The sequence below is a fragment of the Papio anubis genome, chromosome 13, assembly GCF_008728515.1.
Source record: "Papio anubis isolate 15944 chromosome 13, Panubis1.0, whole genome shotgun sequence".
NCBI lineage: Eukaryota > Metazoa > Chordata > Mammalia > Primates > Cercopithecidae > Papio > Papio anubis.
Window position 1 is genome coordinate 13,053,717 of NC_044988.1, and position 15,737 is coordinate 13,069,453.

Genomic DNA, 15,737 nt, shown 5'->3' on the forward strand with positions numbered 1-15,737 from the left:
TTTTTTTTTTCATTATGTTTCCCTTTGGAGGCTTTTTAGACTTTTTTATCCCTAAATGCCCTCCACAAAATTTTATCATTAAGGATATACTGTATATCCATGTGTTGTACACATACCTTTGATTTATACCAAAAAAATTATTTAAAAGATTTTGCTCTCCGAGAACCAGTTTCATCCTCTTGGGGGTGACATTGCTCCCATTGAGAACATATGCTTTAGAGTCTAAAGTTATATACATGGTCTAAAGTTTCGACTATGACTAAGGCCTGGTTTTGCCCAAGCATCCACATGTCAGTCTCCACACAAATCCCCTCCAGTGGAGGCAGCAGTTCTCAGCCCCAAAGAGCCAGGCTGAGAGAAAGCACAGGAAGGTGGTCAGATCAATGCATCCGCAGCCCCTGCATCCTAAGCCATGATTGGCTACAAGGCCTGAAATTCCTGTGTGCTTTCCAGGACCTCACTGGCGGCAGCCGCAAAGGACAGTGTATATCCCGTCCAATCCAAACAAGTAAACTACGGTGTTTGCCAGCCTATTCCTACTTGTGTTCACAGCCAAGCCTTTCTTTAGACTGCCCAGTAGCAACATCTGCCTGGAGACAAATGGGTTCTCCATCACTGCCTAAAGCAAAATGTCTACAGGAGACATTTTAATGTATGTACTAATTCCTAACACTTGCTCAGGTTACACAGTAACTCGTATAAATTGTGGCAGTAGGGGTCACAGCTATGGGGCTAGGAAACAGCATTGCAGTCTAAAGGCAGAAGAAGCTGAACTCTAATCCAGGTGTAAAGTCCTGACTATGGGAAAGGCAGATGAAAATGTGGTAACAAAAGGGGAAAAAGATGGGTAAAGAGAAAGGGAAGGAGAAAGAAGTTAACATAGTTGCATGTCTGCTCTGGTGCAGAGGTGGTGTATGAGCACTCTTTTATCTAACCCAGGCTCCAGGAGCACAGGAAAGAGAGGTATTATTGTCCCCATTGCACACACAAAAGTCCTGAGATACTGAAACTGCCCCAGATCCACTCCTAGAAAGTGAGAGAGCCAGCATTTAAATTCTTGTCTTTCCAGCTCCAAAGCCATGCATGCTGCCCTCCCAACCTCATGGAAAAAAAAAAAAAACACGCACACACACACACAAATGAACCACCAAACACCAAAAGACGGCCTTCCAGAGATTAAACCACGAAGCTCAAGGTGACTTTACCATGACAGCAGGAACCCCAGCTCCTGCAGCAGCTCCAAAATATAAGTCAGGCTGAAATGGATATTTGAAATCAGCAAGAGGCCATCTGTACTCAAGACCTCCACACAGCATGGATTTAAGCAACTAAATCCAGGAAAGCATCAGAAGTTGTGAAGAAGGGTGAAGAAGTGAGGACTGAGGACTGGTCTGCATCTAACCTTAGTCAGAAAAAGGGGGGCCCTGCATGGCCTGAGAACACAATGACACCAGAAACTGTGGAGGACAGAAGGGAGGCAGTGATGGTGCAGAGAATTCCAGGAAGTGGGCCGGGTACAGTGGCTCACACCTGTAATCCCAACACTTTGGGAGGCGGAGGCGGGTGGATCACTAGATCAGGAGATTGAGACCAGCCTGGCCAACATGGTGAAACCCCGTCTCTACTAAAAATACAAAAATTAGCTGAGTGTGGTGGTGCATGCCTGTAATCCCAGCTACTCAGGAGGCTGAGGCAGGAGAATGGCTTGAACCCGGGAGGTGGAGGATGCAGTGAGCTGAGATCACACCACTGCACTCCAGCCTGGCGACAGAGTGAGACTCTGTCTCAAAAAATAAAAATAAAAAAATAAAAACTCCAGGAAATGGAAAATGGAAAAATGAACAGCCCCAGAAGAAAGTAACTTACTTGCCTTGAGAAAATAGTGCCCCTGGGCCCACAGGTCCTCTGCTCCATGGGGGCCCTTCTGACCTCAAGGTAGGGAGTAGGAGAAAGAGAACAAAATGCTGAGCAAACCCTAGGGATTCTCAAAATTAGATTCTTTTCTCAGGAAAAGAGGAAGAAAGATCTTCTCTACCCCCCACTCCAGACCTAATGCCTGACCTCACCAGAAAAGCCCCTTTCTCCCTCTCTCTGGGGCAAAACTAAAGCAGCCTCACATACTCCAGAATGAATGGAAGGAGGCCTAAGAAACTGAGAGTCCTCACGTGCACACAGGGACACAGAACCCACCATAAATATGATCATTCACATCCGCCTTTATCCAGGACAGGACCCACTTCTTTTTCTTTGTCTAAACAGTGTAGCCTGAAACCCATCCAATGCCGTGACAGATCACCCCTGGGTGAATTACAGGGCTGTCCCACACATCTTTCAGAGGGGCTGCAGAGGAAATCTAAGACGTTAACCATTTGTCTTACCGTCACCAACTGCGCTACTAACTACAGTCTCCCCCAGCTCCCTGCAGGTCCAGAGTAAGGGAGACCACATCCTGTGGAAGCCCACAACATCAAGTTATTTCTCATAATATATGTTTGTGGGAAAAGGAAAAATTCCTGAACAATACATTGAAAGCCAAAGCCCCCTGAACCTTTCCTTTCATAACCACCTGCAGCTGGAAATCACCCAGGACATAAGAGCGGCTTCAGGTAGGGAAGAAACACTGGTATCCAACACCTCAGTTTAAGGCTTAATGGATCTTACTGTGCCTAAAAGGTTAATGATGCTTTTCAGGGCCTACGGGAGACTCTGGCCATAAAGGAAAAATAAAAGATCCACTATGTAAAAGTTATCTCCCTCAAGGAATTCATTGAGATTATTGCAAAAGTATTTTTAAATTGCTGGAGAGACTAAGTGCAGATTTATCTCCAATGCCTCCCCAGGGTCAGGCATCTGGCACGTTTGGTGATTAGATTAAACCAGTCTGCAGGGCAGAGAGAAGAGAATTGTCTCTGTTTAAGGGATGAGGAAGAGAGTTCCTGTCCCATTCCTCGCTTTGCAACATTGATCATATTCCTACATTGATTTGGCTCCTCCAACTAACCAGTTGATTTCCACTCAACATGTTTGTTAAAATATTGAGCAAGAATTGGCAGCATTTGACAATGCTGGCCCTGGCAGAAGAATCCCCACATGATGTTGACAAGAGCAGTTCAAAGGGTTCTTCTGAACTGGCACCACAAAGGTTTGCATTCCCAGGAGTAGCGAAGCAGAAATCATTTGATTATTTGCTGAGTACTTATCCAAGCACAATTACACTCGATAGGCAGATGAATTCCAAGAGACAAACTTTACTTTGAGTCTCTCACTAAAGCCGAGAGAAACATATCTGCGCGTTTTGGCTAGAGATGATCTGCCAGTGGATAGCCATCTCTGTTTGGCGTAAGGAAAGCCGTGCAGTAAGACCAACCTAGGGGCTTGCTCAGTGGGGAGCTGTGTGTCTCAGCCACAAAGATCAAGGTCAACAATGTTCATGCAGGTCAAGATAGTAGCAAATACCTGGAGAAGTAACCCACTTCAAAATAAAGAAAGAGAGAAAGGGAGAGAGGAAGAAAGCAAGGGAAAGAGAAAGAAAGAGAAAAGGTAAGGGAGGAAGGAAAAAAAAAGAAATGAAGAAGAAAGAAGTTTAATACATTCTTACTAGTCTGAACTAGTGAACATTCCCCAAATTCGCCATTCTGCTAATTCACTGAGCAATTATGCAAATTCCCTGGATAGCTGTCAGACATTCTTCATCTCCTCTCCCTCTCATCCCCCATGGAAAAGCTAATTAAATTAACATTGCAGGCTAGCGTGTAGAAAGTGCTACCATATTTTGTAAAAGAGGTGGACATAAAAATATATAGTATTTGCTTGTATTTTCATGGATATCGATGCAACCAAACTGGAAGTAAACACATGTAACTGCAACAATGATTGCCCCTGGGTGAGGTACAAGGCAATTTGGGATGGGAAGGAGCCAGGTTGGAAGCAAGATTCTTCCTTGGGTATCTGTTACACATTTTGATATTTGAACCATGTGAATATGCTGCCTATCCAAAAAAGTAAATAAATAGGTAGAAATATAAAAAGCAAATTATTGGCCAGGCGCAGTGGTTCACACCTGTAATCCCAGCACTTTGGGAAGCCAAGGAATGTGGATCACTTGAGGTCAGGACTTCAAGACCAGCCTGGCCAACATGGTGAAACCCTATCTCTACTAAAATTACAAAACTTAACTGAGTGTAGTGGTACAAGCCTGTAGTCCCAGCTACTGGCGAGGCTAAGGCAGGAGAATCACTTGAACCTAGGAGGCAGAGGTTGCAGTGAGCCAAGATCACACCACTGTACTCCAGCCCAGGTGACAGAGCGAGACTCCATCTCAAAAACAAAGTAAAACAACAACAACGAAAAAGCAAATTTATTTCAATGGCAGCTAGCAGAAGCCCAGCCATGCTTACATCAGACTTGGAAAGGAGGGAGGGGGGAGACCCAACTAGGATTTCCTCTTTTCCTTCATTCCCCCCTCACCTTTCCCCTTCCTCTCTTCACCAAGTCTGGGTTTTGATTTTGCAAGTGACTGGAACATCCCAGAACTCAGCAGAAGTTGAGACTGTGACAGTTACCGGGTCCTTGAAGCAATAAATGGTATAAAAGTCCTAAACCTGGAAGTTAAAAGCAGAGAAAGTCTAAACTTTTCCATCAAGGCTAGGAATAGAGACACGTGGCAGCAAGACGCGCTGGAGGGTCTTAGAAAGGCAGCAGGTAGGAGCATCTGCTCTGCAATTAGACAACCTGGATTCCAAGCTTAGAGGTGATGCTTCTCCTCATTGAGCCTCAGTTTCCTCCTTTGCAACACTAACACAGTGAAGGAGCAAAGAGGAGGTGCAGAGACAGCCGTGGCGTGGGGCCCGGGCAAGGGAAGGTGCTCACGATATCAGCAGCCCTTATTCTTCTACTTCACCACAGCCTATGGCTGCCACTGAAAGCATGCTTTCGTTCTGACAGCAACAAAGTATGGGGGTGAAGAAGACTAGCCATGAGACTAAGACCTCAGCACACTGTAAGTGTTCCTTGGACATTGTGAGGTGGTCAATTTCTGCACTTCAGGGGTTGCACCACAGAGAAGGGAAAACCTGGCTTTGAAACTGGAAATCCCAGCTCCTTTCACTTAACTAATTGTGTGACGTCAGACAAATGGTTTAATCTCTCCACTCCCGGGTTTCTTCATCTACTAAATAGGACACCAGGATCTACCCTGCAGGAGGATGTAATGGGACAGCGGGATGTTGTGATCCAGCCCCTACCACAGATTTGGCTCTCTTTTGGGGAGAACTATTAATCAAATGGGAACCTAGAGGTGATGGTGACAGACCAAGGTCCAAATAAAGAGTAACTTCTTCCATCCAATACTTTGTTAGTGCAACTATTATTAATTTTCATGTTCAGTTCTTTGCCACAACATGGAAGTAATGATTTGCTGTTATTTGTAATTTTTGTTATTTGTTTTAGGCATAACATTTGTCAAAATAAATGCTAGAAAGAATGCCACGGGGCCAATGTCAAACTCATCTTATTCACTTTGCCATGGCGAGAATAGGGTTAACTACCAGCATTGTTATTCCAAGTCCTCAGGGACCTGGAGAAACCCCTTATAGAGGACCTAGTATGTTTGAAACTTGGAGCAGATCATTTTCTAACACCTCCTTCTCCATAGAACAAAATTACTTTCAGTTATAATAATGTTCTATGAGTAATAATCATTATTTTGATGTTTGTTCTTTAGTTTTAAAATAATCACCAAGCACAGTGGCTCATGCATGTAATCCCAGCACTTTGGGAGGCCAAGGCAGGTGGATCACTTGAGGCAAGGAGTTCAAGACTAGTCTGGCCATGATGGTGAAACCCCATCTCTACCAAAAATACAAAAATTAGCTGGACTTGGTGGTGCATGCCTGTAGGCCCAGCTACTCGGGAGGCTGAAGCAGGAGGATGACTTAAGCCCAGGAATAGAGGTTACAGTAAGCCAAGATTGCATCACTGCATTCCAGCCTGGGCAACAGAGACTTTCTCAAAAAAAATAAATAAATAAAAATTAAACAAGGCGACAAGATCCGTACTCCAAATCTCAGCGTCCCGCAATATTCCCACATTACACATCTGGACATGTACCTCCCGTATCTAAAATAGAAGTTAAATTTTTTAAAAAAATTTTAAAAATAAAAAGCAAAACAATTAATTTAAAAAGAAGAAATTTCTATTTTAAATATATTATTTAAAATGTAGTAACCTGGCCAGGCATGATGGCTCACGCCTGGAATCCCAGCATTTTGGGAGGCCGAGGAGGGCAGATAACCTAAGGTCAGGAGCTCCAGACCAGCCTGGACAACGTGGTGAAATCCCGTCTCTAGCAAAAATACAAAAATTAACCGGGTGTCATGGCGGGTGCCTGTAATCCCAGCTACTTGGGAGGCTGAAGCAAGAGAATCGCTTGAACCTGGGAGCGGAGGTTGCAGTGAGCTGAGACTGCACCATTGCACTCTAGCCTGGACAACAAGAGCGAAACTCCGTCTCGAAAAAACAAAAAATAAAAAAATTAAATTAAATGTAGTAGCCTATTTCATTTATGAACTAATATTTGCACTTACCAAACAAAAATGTTATGCCTTGGATTTACTCTTTGAAGTTTCAAAAACAAATAACAACTCTAAGTAGTCACATAGAAGGACAGAATTAAAATAACTCACATTCTGGGTTTTTGTCTTTACAGTCACCAGAATGTCACTGTTTACTTCAAATCTACCTACAGTTTAAACATGGAAATATCCAGTGTCACAGGGGTTGGAGACACATTGTGAGCCCAAAGCGAGCCTGAATAACTCTAGAGCATTCTTCATTTCTTCTCAAATAAAATGTGTAGCTGAGTCCATGTGCATCAGAGGTCCACTATGGGACAAAGAAGGCTCCAAATTAACGTCCATGTAGAATACTGTCTTTGTTACAGAATAAAAAATTTAAATATGGTAATTTGAAGCTGATGTATACATTATTAAGTCTCAACAGTAATTCTAATAATTTTTTAAAATATAGACCGACCAAAAGATCATTTTTAGGTACAAATCTTTGATCACTGACATGGTGTAGAATTTCCCACACACAGTGATAATAGAAAGCAAGCTGACTTTTAGTGGGTTTTATGGTTTTTAAATTGTCTATAGACATTACCCCCACCCAAAGCAGACAGCTCTCACCCATGCACACCCCAGCACATTCACCCATTCATCAACCCTGCTGCTATGGCTCCAACTTCCAACCTGAGCACACAGGAAGTAGAGATTCATGTTTATCAAAAAAGTCTTTGTTGGTGAAGCTATTCCTATAGTTCGCTTTTTGCATTTCAGGCCATTTGGCCTTGGGATTGATTTATAGGAGGTCTAAGACATTTTTATTGCAATATGAAACAAACAAGGTGTCCCCAGGGGAAAGCTGGCTGGTTGGCTAGCAGTGGAGAGCTTACTCAGGATGACACTAGGTTGATGAGTTTATCACAGCTCAAGTTCATTCCACAGCCTTGCAAGTCTAGAAACTGCAATTTCTCACTATTCCCAGAGGAAGTCAAATACATACAAAATGGTTAGTGTGTCCATTTACAGTGGGAAACATGGCATTCCCATAACTAGAGGACTAATTCCCCTGTCTGGCTCTTTCTTTGCAGTGGACCTTTGTTGCCCTCTCTGTATTTGGAGACTTTGCCCTTCATGAGTGGCATCTCCCAAGGTAGAGTCAAAGAGGGTGCTTTCTCAGTCTGCCTGAAAGCTAAGGTAAAGCCATGTGACCTGGATTTTTCCAATCAGATACACCCACATGAGATTTTGGCCTAGCACTGTGCAGAATCTGATTTTCTTTTTTTTTTAAGAGGATGAATGGCACTGAAGGTGATTTTAAAGCAGCAGCAGCCAATGATTGGGTATTTACTTGCCAACATTGATATAGTTTGAATGTGTGTTCCCTCCAGATCTCACACTGAAATGTAATCGCCAGTGTTGGAGGTGGGACCTAGTGGGAGGTGTTTGGGCCATCGGAGCAGATCCCTCATGAATGGTTTGGTGCTGTCCTCATGGTAATAACTTCACATTCTTTGAATTCATACAAGGTCTGGTTGTTTAAAAGAGTCTGGCACCTCCTGCTCTCTCTTATTTCCTCTGTCACCATGTGACATGCTGGCTCCCCTTCACCTTCTACCATGATTGTAAGCTTCCTGAGGCCCTCATCAGAAGCAGATGCCAACATCACACTTCCTATACAACCTGCAGAACCATGAGCCAAAATAAACCTCTTTTCTTTATAAATTACCTGGTCTCAGGTATTTCTTTATAGTAATGCAGATGGACTGATACAAGCATCAGTGGTGACCTCTACTAGTATATCTTTGACCAGGGGTGACATTCATGGGATTGTGCCTGGAGCCATCCCATCATGAGGTCTGCTACAGGCTGCAGACGACTTAAGCATAACCTTCTGACTCTCCCAGAGAGTATGTGAGCTACAAAAGATCCTGCAATAAACTTCATTTTGGCATCATTTAGCTGGAATGGGTTTTGTTATTTCCAGTATCCCAGGAAGCCAGATCAGTAATTAGGAAGTTACAGGTACGGCATATAATGTAGGTAGATAGTACTGAGGAATATTTTGTGTGAGTCAAAGTGAGAACTGTTTATAAGACAGCACCTGTCTATGATTACCTTATGTCCCCCAGGTAGGTTTTTATCCCAGACAGTGATGTTCACACAATGGCAGAGTTTGTGCCTCTTAACCCCACTTTTTATGCTATAATAAATGTGTTCTTGATGGCACTGTATTAATATCACTGATTAAATGACAAGTCAGAGTTGTTCCCATGGGCTGACACTTTCCATTTAAGTTTAAGTAGACTAATTTATGTCTACCTAATTCAGCAACCTTATATATAGACTCCCATGGTCCAACTCCTCCTATTTAATTTTATGTAATTAGTCTAATTTATTTATATTTAATTAATCTACCTCATTTCTGGGTTATCTGTGGGCATCTCACTGCTACCCTCATGTACCACCTACAGTTGATGTAAGTTTTTGGAGTCTTTATTTTAGACTTTTTTGTTTTGGTTTTGTTTGTTTTTTGTTTTTTGTTTTTTTTGGTTTTTTGAGATGGAGTCTCGCTCTGTCATCCAGGCTAGAGTGCAATGGCATGATCTCAGCTCACTGCAGCCTCCACCTCCTAGGTTTAAATGATTCTCGTGCCTCAGCCTTCTGAGTAGCCGGAACTTCAGGCATGTGCCACCACACATGACTAAGTTTTGGGGGCTTTTTTGTTCTTTTTTTTTAGTAGAGATGGGGTTTCACCATGTTGCCCAGGCTAGTCTCAAACTCCTGACCTCAAGTGATCCACCTGCCTTGGCCTCCCAAAGTGCTGGGATTACAGACATGAGTTACCAATGCCTGGCTTTTTTTTTTTTTTTTTTTTTTTAGACTTTTAAAAGTAAAGTAGTATCATGTGAACTAAGAACTACTCTCAAAGCAATCAAATTTCCTCATATTCACTCTCTACCAAATTTCACTGAAAGATATTCAATATTATAAGAAATTATTTGGACACTTTAAAGGCTACCATTTTATTTCAAAATAGTAGACTGAATCAAAACTCAAATGTAAGGCTTTACTACATTAGGTAAAAATTACTCATCAACTTCCTCAGATGTGGCATATATAGCACTAAAACACCAACTGAAAGATGCTGCTGAGAAAAAGAGCTCACAACTGGTCCACCAGCTCTTAGAACTCTTGGGTGATTTCCAGACAGCCCTGACAAAGGCAGAGGGATGAACAAGTGGCACCTTAAAGTCCTCAGATTCCAAAGTTTTAGAACTATCCATGATGAGACTCTTATAATAGAACTTCTAAAATCCTGAATGTATTTAAATTATTTTGCTATCTGGTGAAAATTTATTACCAGGCAAGGTAATGGCTGGTAGTGCAGAATGCTAATTTTCTAATGCAGAGTTCTGCCAACATCGTTGTGTTTGTTGTATCATTTGTCTTTGTTCTGTTTGAGCTTCACAGGGTGAACAAAAGTTTACCTGGAAAGATGCTTTTGACAAATTCACTGCATTCAGAAGATTTGGCAGCTGTCAAAAGTTATTCCTGGGCTTTGAAACATCTTGCTATATTTTTGACAAGAAAATGTTCACTAAGCCACTTAAATCATATACCAGGAGTAAGCCAAAAGTTTTGAGCAGAATATTCTATACTAGACCAAGATGGATCTTTCTTTAAAAGGAGAAAAATAATATACTTAAGGGTTGAAAAAGAGGTTTTCTTGTACTCACTCCCAACAAGTAAATTTTGAATGAAAATTAAATGTTTATTCAATTTTGTTTGACATAGTATAATGTTAAAAAATAGTTTTCTGGGTATTAATTTTTTTAAATGCAGATTGACTTAGATTAAAAACTCTTAAAATCATAAATCAGCCGACCCAGCAACCTGGTAGAAGGCTGTGACATCCATTAGCTGGTGCCATCATCATAAAAGAATGTGGTGGCTGAAATGTCCTGATAATCATCATATGGTCCAGTGGTTTCCAGCCTTTACTTATTCACCTACTACTTCAGGATTTTTGTCATGTTATGCACTATATGCATTCGTATTTACTTTTTCTTTTACAATCTCTTTCTTTAAACCAACACGCTTATTTATACTTACATAAATTTGACTTTGCCTTAAGCATTAATATCCATGAAATCAGAGGTTTGAGGTATGTGATAAAGACTAGTTAGATGTTTACCATTTTTATTTCCTCTTCTTGGTGACACAAGAAGACCCCTCTTCCTCAATCATCCTTGATTAGGTTGGTCCCATATGGCTAGATTCTGGCCAATAGAATCTTAATGGAAGTGATACTTAAACTTACAAGCCTGGCCTCTAAAACATCCTGCATGTTCTTCCTTTATCTCATTCTGGCATCTGTGTAAATACAAACAGTGGACTCTGAGATGGCAGAGCTGGGTTCTCTAACTGCTTAGAGAATGGTTGAACGACAGGGCATCCAGTCCTACATCAGACTTCACATGAACAGCAAGTAAACTTTTATTGTGTTATGCCATTAAGATTTTGAGGTTGTGTTTGGTCCTCAAGACCACACTTTGGTTGAATGATTCAGTAAAAGGACTCACTGAACTTTAAAAAGTTGTTATGCTCACAGTTTACTACAACGAGAGGACAAAGATTAAAATCAGCAATGGAAAAAGCACATGGGGTCTTTCCATTGGTCAGAGGCAAGGAGAGTCCAGGCATTAAGTTTCCACTAGCCCTTTCCCAGTTGAGTCATGTACACGGTACTTAGTTCTCCTACCAATGATGTGTGAGAACACATGTTAAGTACCGTCAACCAGAGTCTCACCAGAGTCTCGGGGTCCAGAGTTTTTACTGGGGCTTTAATAACATAGACATGGCAGATCACTCAGGTGGCTGACCTTTTCTCCATCCCCTCCAGAGGTCAAGCTGATATTGTGCTGCTCAAGATCCCAACCGTAAATCACATTGCTAGCATAAACTCTCTGATAGGGCCCAAGGTGTTTGGCAAACAGACACATTCTTAACAGGCAAAATGTTCCATGGACTTAGAGATTATTTCCCAGGAGCCAGGTAAGTGCCAAAGCCTTCTTTGCAAGGGGCAGGGTTTGGACCACTCATACTTGCTTAGTTGATCCTTTACTGCATGGTGGTATACTTGTTATACAGCAAGGCCTAATCTACCCTGACTAAAATATAATGTATAATATATATTATATGTAATAATAATATATAGTATAAATATAAATATAAATGTATATAATGTATAAAGTATAGGTTTGTCTAATATACATGAAAATAAATACACAATAAAAGAAATGTATTCACATAGTTGCTGAAATTATCTTGTATAATTGAAACATCAGTATAATGCTAGCAGTAGTACACATATCATACTTTAGGGAATATTGATCTGGTCCAACTCCTCATGTTAAAACATGAGAAAGTTAAAGAGCCCAACTCCACACTGAGTTTTGTCCAGGGGGAAAGATTTTGGCCTGGAAGGAAGGATTATTAGACAACATGAGGTCTGAGGCGGCAACTGCACAGATGAGTTCTCAGCAGCTTCTCCAGGCAGAGATATCGAAGGGCTATGATAGGAAGTTTGCAGGAGCTACCAACCTCTGGATCCCACCAATCCCTAGCCTCTGGATTGTTTGGACAATCTTGGGGTACCCTGCCCCTAGGAGATTTACCAAGCTCAATCTCTCTCTCTCTCTCTTCTCTGTGTGTGTGTGTGTGTGTGTGTGTGTGTGTGTGTATCTTCAAATCTCTTCCACGAGTATCAGCTTCCTGGTTTCTCTTCCTTTACAGCACTGCAGGGTAAGTGGAACACAAAGGTATGGACCTGGGGCCTGTGACTTGTAAACCCAGAGCTCATAACCACCTGATGTACTCAGTTTCCATGTCTTAACACTAAAATTCAAGAGAGAAAAGTGAGAATGGCCCAGCTTGGCCCAGTCAGTTGTGACTACAGGGTAGCTAGGAGGGTGGTCAAATGGCGCCACCAAGAGAGATGGAGCTCCTAGGGAGATGTGAATGGGCAGAAACCATCCATTTATCTTGTACAATAGAGAGGCATGGAATAATAGAACAAGGTTGAAAACCCATCCTCCAAGTAAACTACAGATCTTCCAGAATGTGAATCTCAACCTTCACTTAAAATTTTCATTTTATCTGAACCAATCTTTTCTTCTAAGGGTCAATCCAATTACTTGGGACAAATACCAGTGGCACTCTGATCCTCTATCAATCCTCAGAGGACAGATCTGAAAAGGGACAGCCAAAAGAGCAGCAGGGTCTCAGTCTCATGGGCCATCCAAATGGCTCCTCTGTGTGGATGGCAGTTTAGAATTACAGCTTAAAGGGCCCTTGATGAGATATGTTCATGAAGACCACAGACAGACCCCTCGTCTTCTTGCTTCTCTGGAGTTGGTAGTTTGTGAAGGACTGTTATGGTTCTGCTCCCAATGTGTCCTTAAAGCCATTTTCATTTTTCAAATGCCAAATGGTTATAAGTCTGGCCAGTGACAAACAGCATCAGGTTTTTGCTTTGTTTCATTTTGTTTTGTTTTAGCTCTAGCTTGCTCCATTTCAGAGTTCCCCGAGAAAGAGGACAGATGTACGCCAACTCACTCCTTGGAGCCAGGATGATACAGACTCAACTCCTTATCCAAATGGATGAAAGCCAAAGAAACAAAAATATAAGGCACAAAATCATTGGGCAATCAAACAATGAGATATTTTGTACTTTTTGTGTATCACATGAGTTTGAATGTTGATATGTTTCACTGCTAAAATATTAATGGGTTTGATTACAGGGTGCTACTCCAGACCCCACTGGGAGTATTAAGTACTCTATGGAATACGTGTCGTATCCTCCTTCTATACTCTACTGAATTTCAGAAACATCTGGCTTCAGACCATTCAAATAAGGAATTGTGCACTCGTTCAATAGACACAGAAGTAGCTTTGGCCCAGACAGGCAGGCCTGGATTTGAAAGCCGTGTTTAGTTCTGTGGCAAAAGGCTTCCCTTCTCTGGGCATCAGTTTCCTCCTCTGTCGAATGGAGTTAATAATGGTAACTTCCTCATGGGGAGGAGGGTAGTTGGGATTAAATGGGATAATTTATATATGGAATTTAAGACCCTCCCTGGTTCCCCAGTCCGTGCACAAAAAGAATACTTTTCACCACATAATATCCCCACTCATTCCACAGAATCCAGGCCAGTAATACAACAATCAAAACATGAAAGAACAGAAAACAAAAAAATCATTCCCGATAAAAGGAAGGCACAAAAGCAGAGACTGGCAAGATAATTATCAGAAATGCCACCCTGTTTTCAATGAGTAAGGTGCTCATATGGGGCTGCACATGAAAACCAGTAATAACAAACATCTACTCTCATAGGTATTTCTTTATGCTTCTCTTGGATTGATTTTTTTATGGTCTATTAACCAATTCTAACAACTGGTGCAATTATGTGGGTGGATGGGTAATTTCCTTTCTCCACTTGTCCTGTCATTCTGGTAAGGGATTGGTTGTAAACATTGCCAACATTATTGACTTTATCAACTCTAGAATCCCACACCTTGCTTTATTATTTGTTCCCTTTTTGAGATGAACTCCTTACTTAAATACTTCGCCACACTCCAGTCAACTTCAAAGGTCATAAAGTATCACAATATGTTTCCTTAATGTGAAATCTATGCACGTGAAAAGTCCAGGAACTTGTAAATAGATGGGTTTAATGAACTTTGCCCAAACCTACAGAGGAAAGGAGATCCAAGAAGCAATTGCATGCAGAATTTTGACTTCTATTTTAACAACATTTTTAATAAATTGAAGTAGAAAAAAGAGTGTTTATGCTTTTAGTCCTCTCCAGTACAAAATAGGATTGATCGCTAGTTTCTATTTGTAGTTCTGTGTTTAAAAAAAAGAGAGCGTGAGGTAGTCTCTCTGTCCCTTGGGAGTGCTGGGGTCTGTTCGCCATGACTTCCATGCACACAGAATTGGGAAGAGGTAGCACGTGTGTGGCAATTTTGCAAATTCCGCTGCATATTTTCCAAGTGTTTCTCTCCATTCATTTATTTACCCATCATACATCCATCCATTCTTGGCCTTTTTTCTGCCAATCACTGAACTCATGTAGGGATGCAAAAGAGAGTAAGACACAGCCCCCAAGGGTGAGACAGACAGGCTTTTCATTTAACAGTTCATGATTAACTAGAAGAATGTTTTCTTGTTATAATGAAAATCCCATCACCATCACTAGAACATCAACCCTGCTCTTAAGGAGGGTGAGATCCAATCCCTGGAGGTCCTTTTGTTGCGGAGAGAGCTGGGATGGGCGTGGTTCGGCAGGGTTGGAAGCAGAGGGAGGAAGAACACCATGAATTCTGTATTATGAAGGCATGGGATGTGTGAGGTATCCCAGAGAAACTGCAGAAAATTGAGACTGGCACCAGTAAGACTGAGCTTCAAATGCAGGAAAAGCTGGGCATGGTAGCTCATACCTGTAATCCCAGCACTTTGGGAGGCCACGGTGGATGGATCACATGGTCAAGAGATTGAGGCCATCCTGGCCAACATGGTGAAACCCTGTCTCTACTAAAAATACAAAAAAAAAAAAAAAATAGCTGGGTGTAGTGGTGCCTGCCTGTAGTCCCAGCTTCTCAGGATGCTGAGGCAGGAGAATCACTTGAACCCGGGAGGCGGAGCTTGCAGTCAGCCGAGATCACGCCACTGCACTCCAGCCTGATGACAGAGTGAGACTCCGTCAAATAAATAAACAAACAAACAAACAAATAAATAAATAAATAAAAATGCTGAGCGCTGGAATAGCTAAATGGCTTCAGGAGAAAGGAGAGTTTCAAGGGACAGAGTCATGGCCTCCAGAATGAGAGAAGGTCTCATGGGAGAAATGGGACTTGGGCAAAAGTTGGAAGGGATTCCAGTTATTACTGTTCTGCAATATAAGGCACCCTAAAACTTAGTGTCTTCAAAAATATATACTATTTGGCCAGGCACAGTGGATCACACACAGCGCTTTCAGAAGCAAGAGGATTGCTTGAGGCCAGGAGTTCAAGACCAGCCTGGGCAGCAAAATGAGACTCCATCCCTACAAAAAAATGTTTAAAAATTAGCCAGGCATGGTGGTGCATGCGTCTAGTCCGTTACTTGGAAGGCTG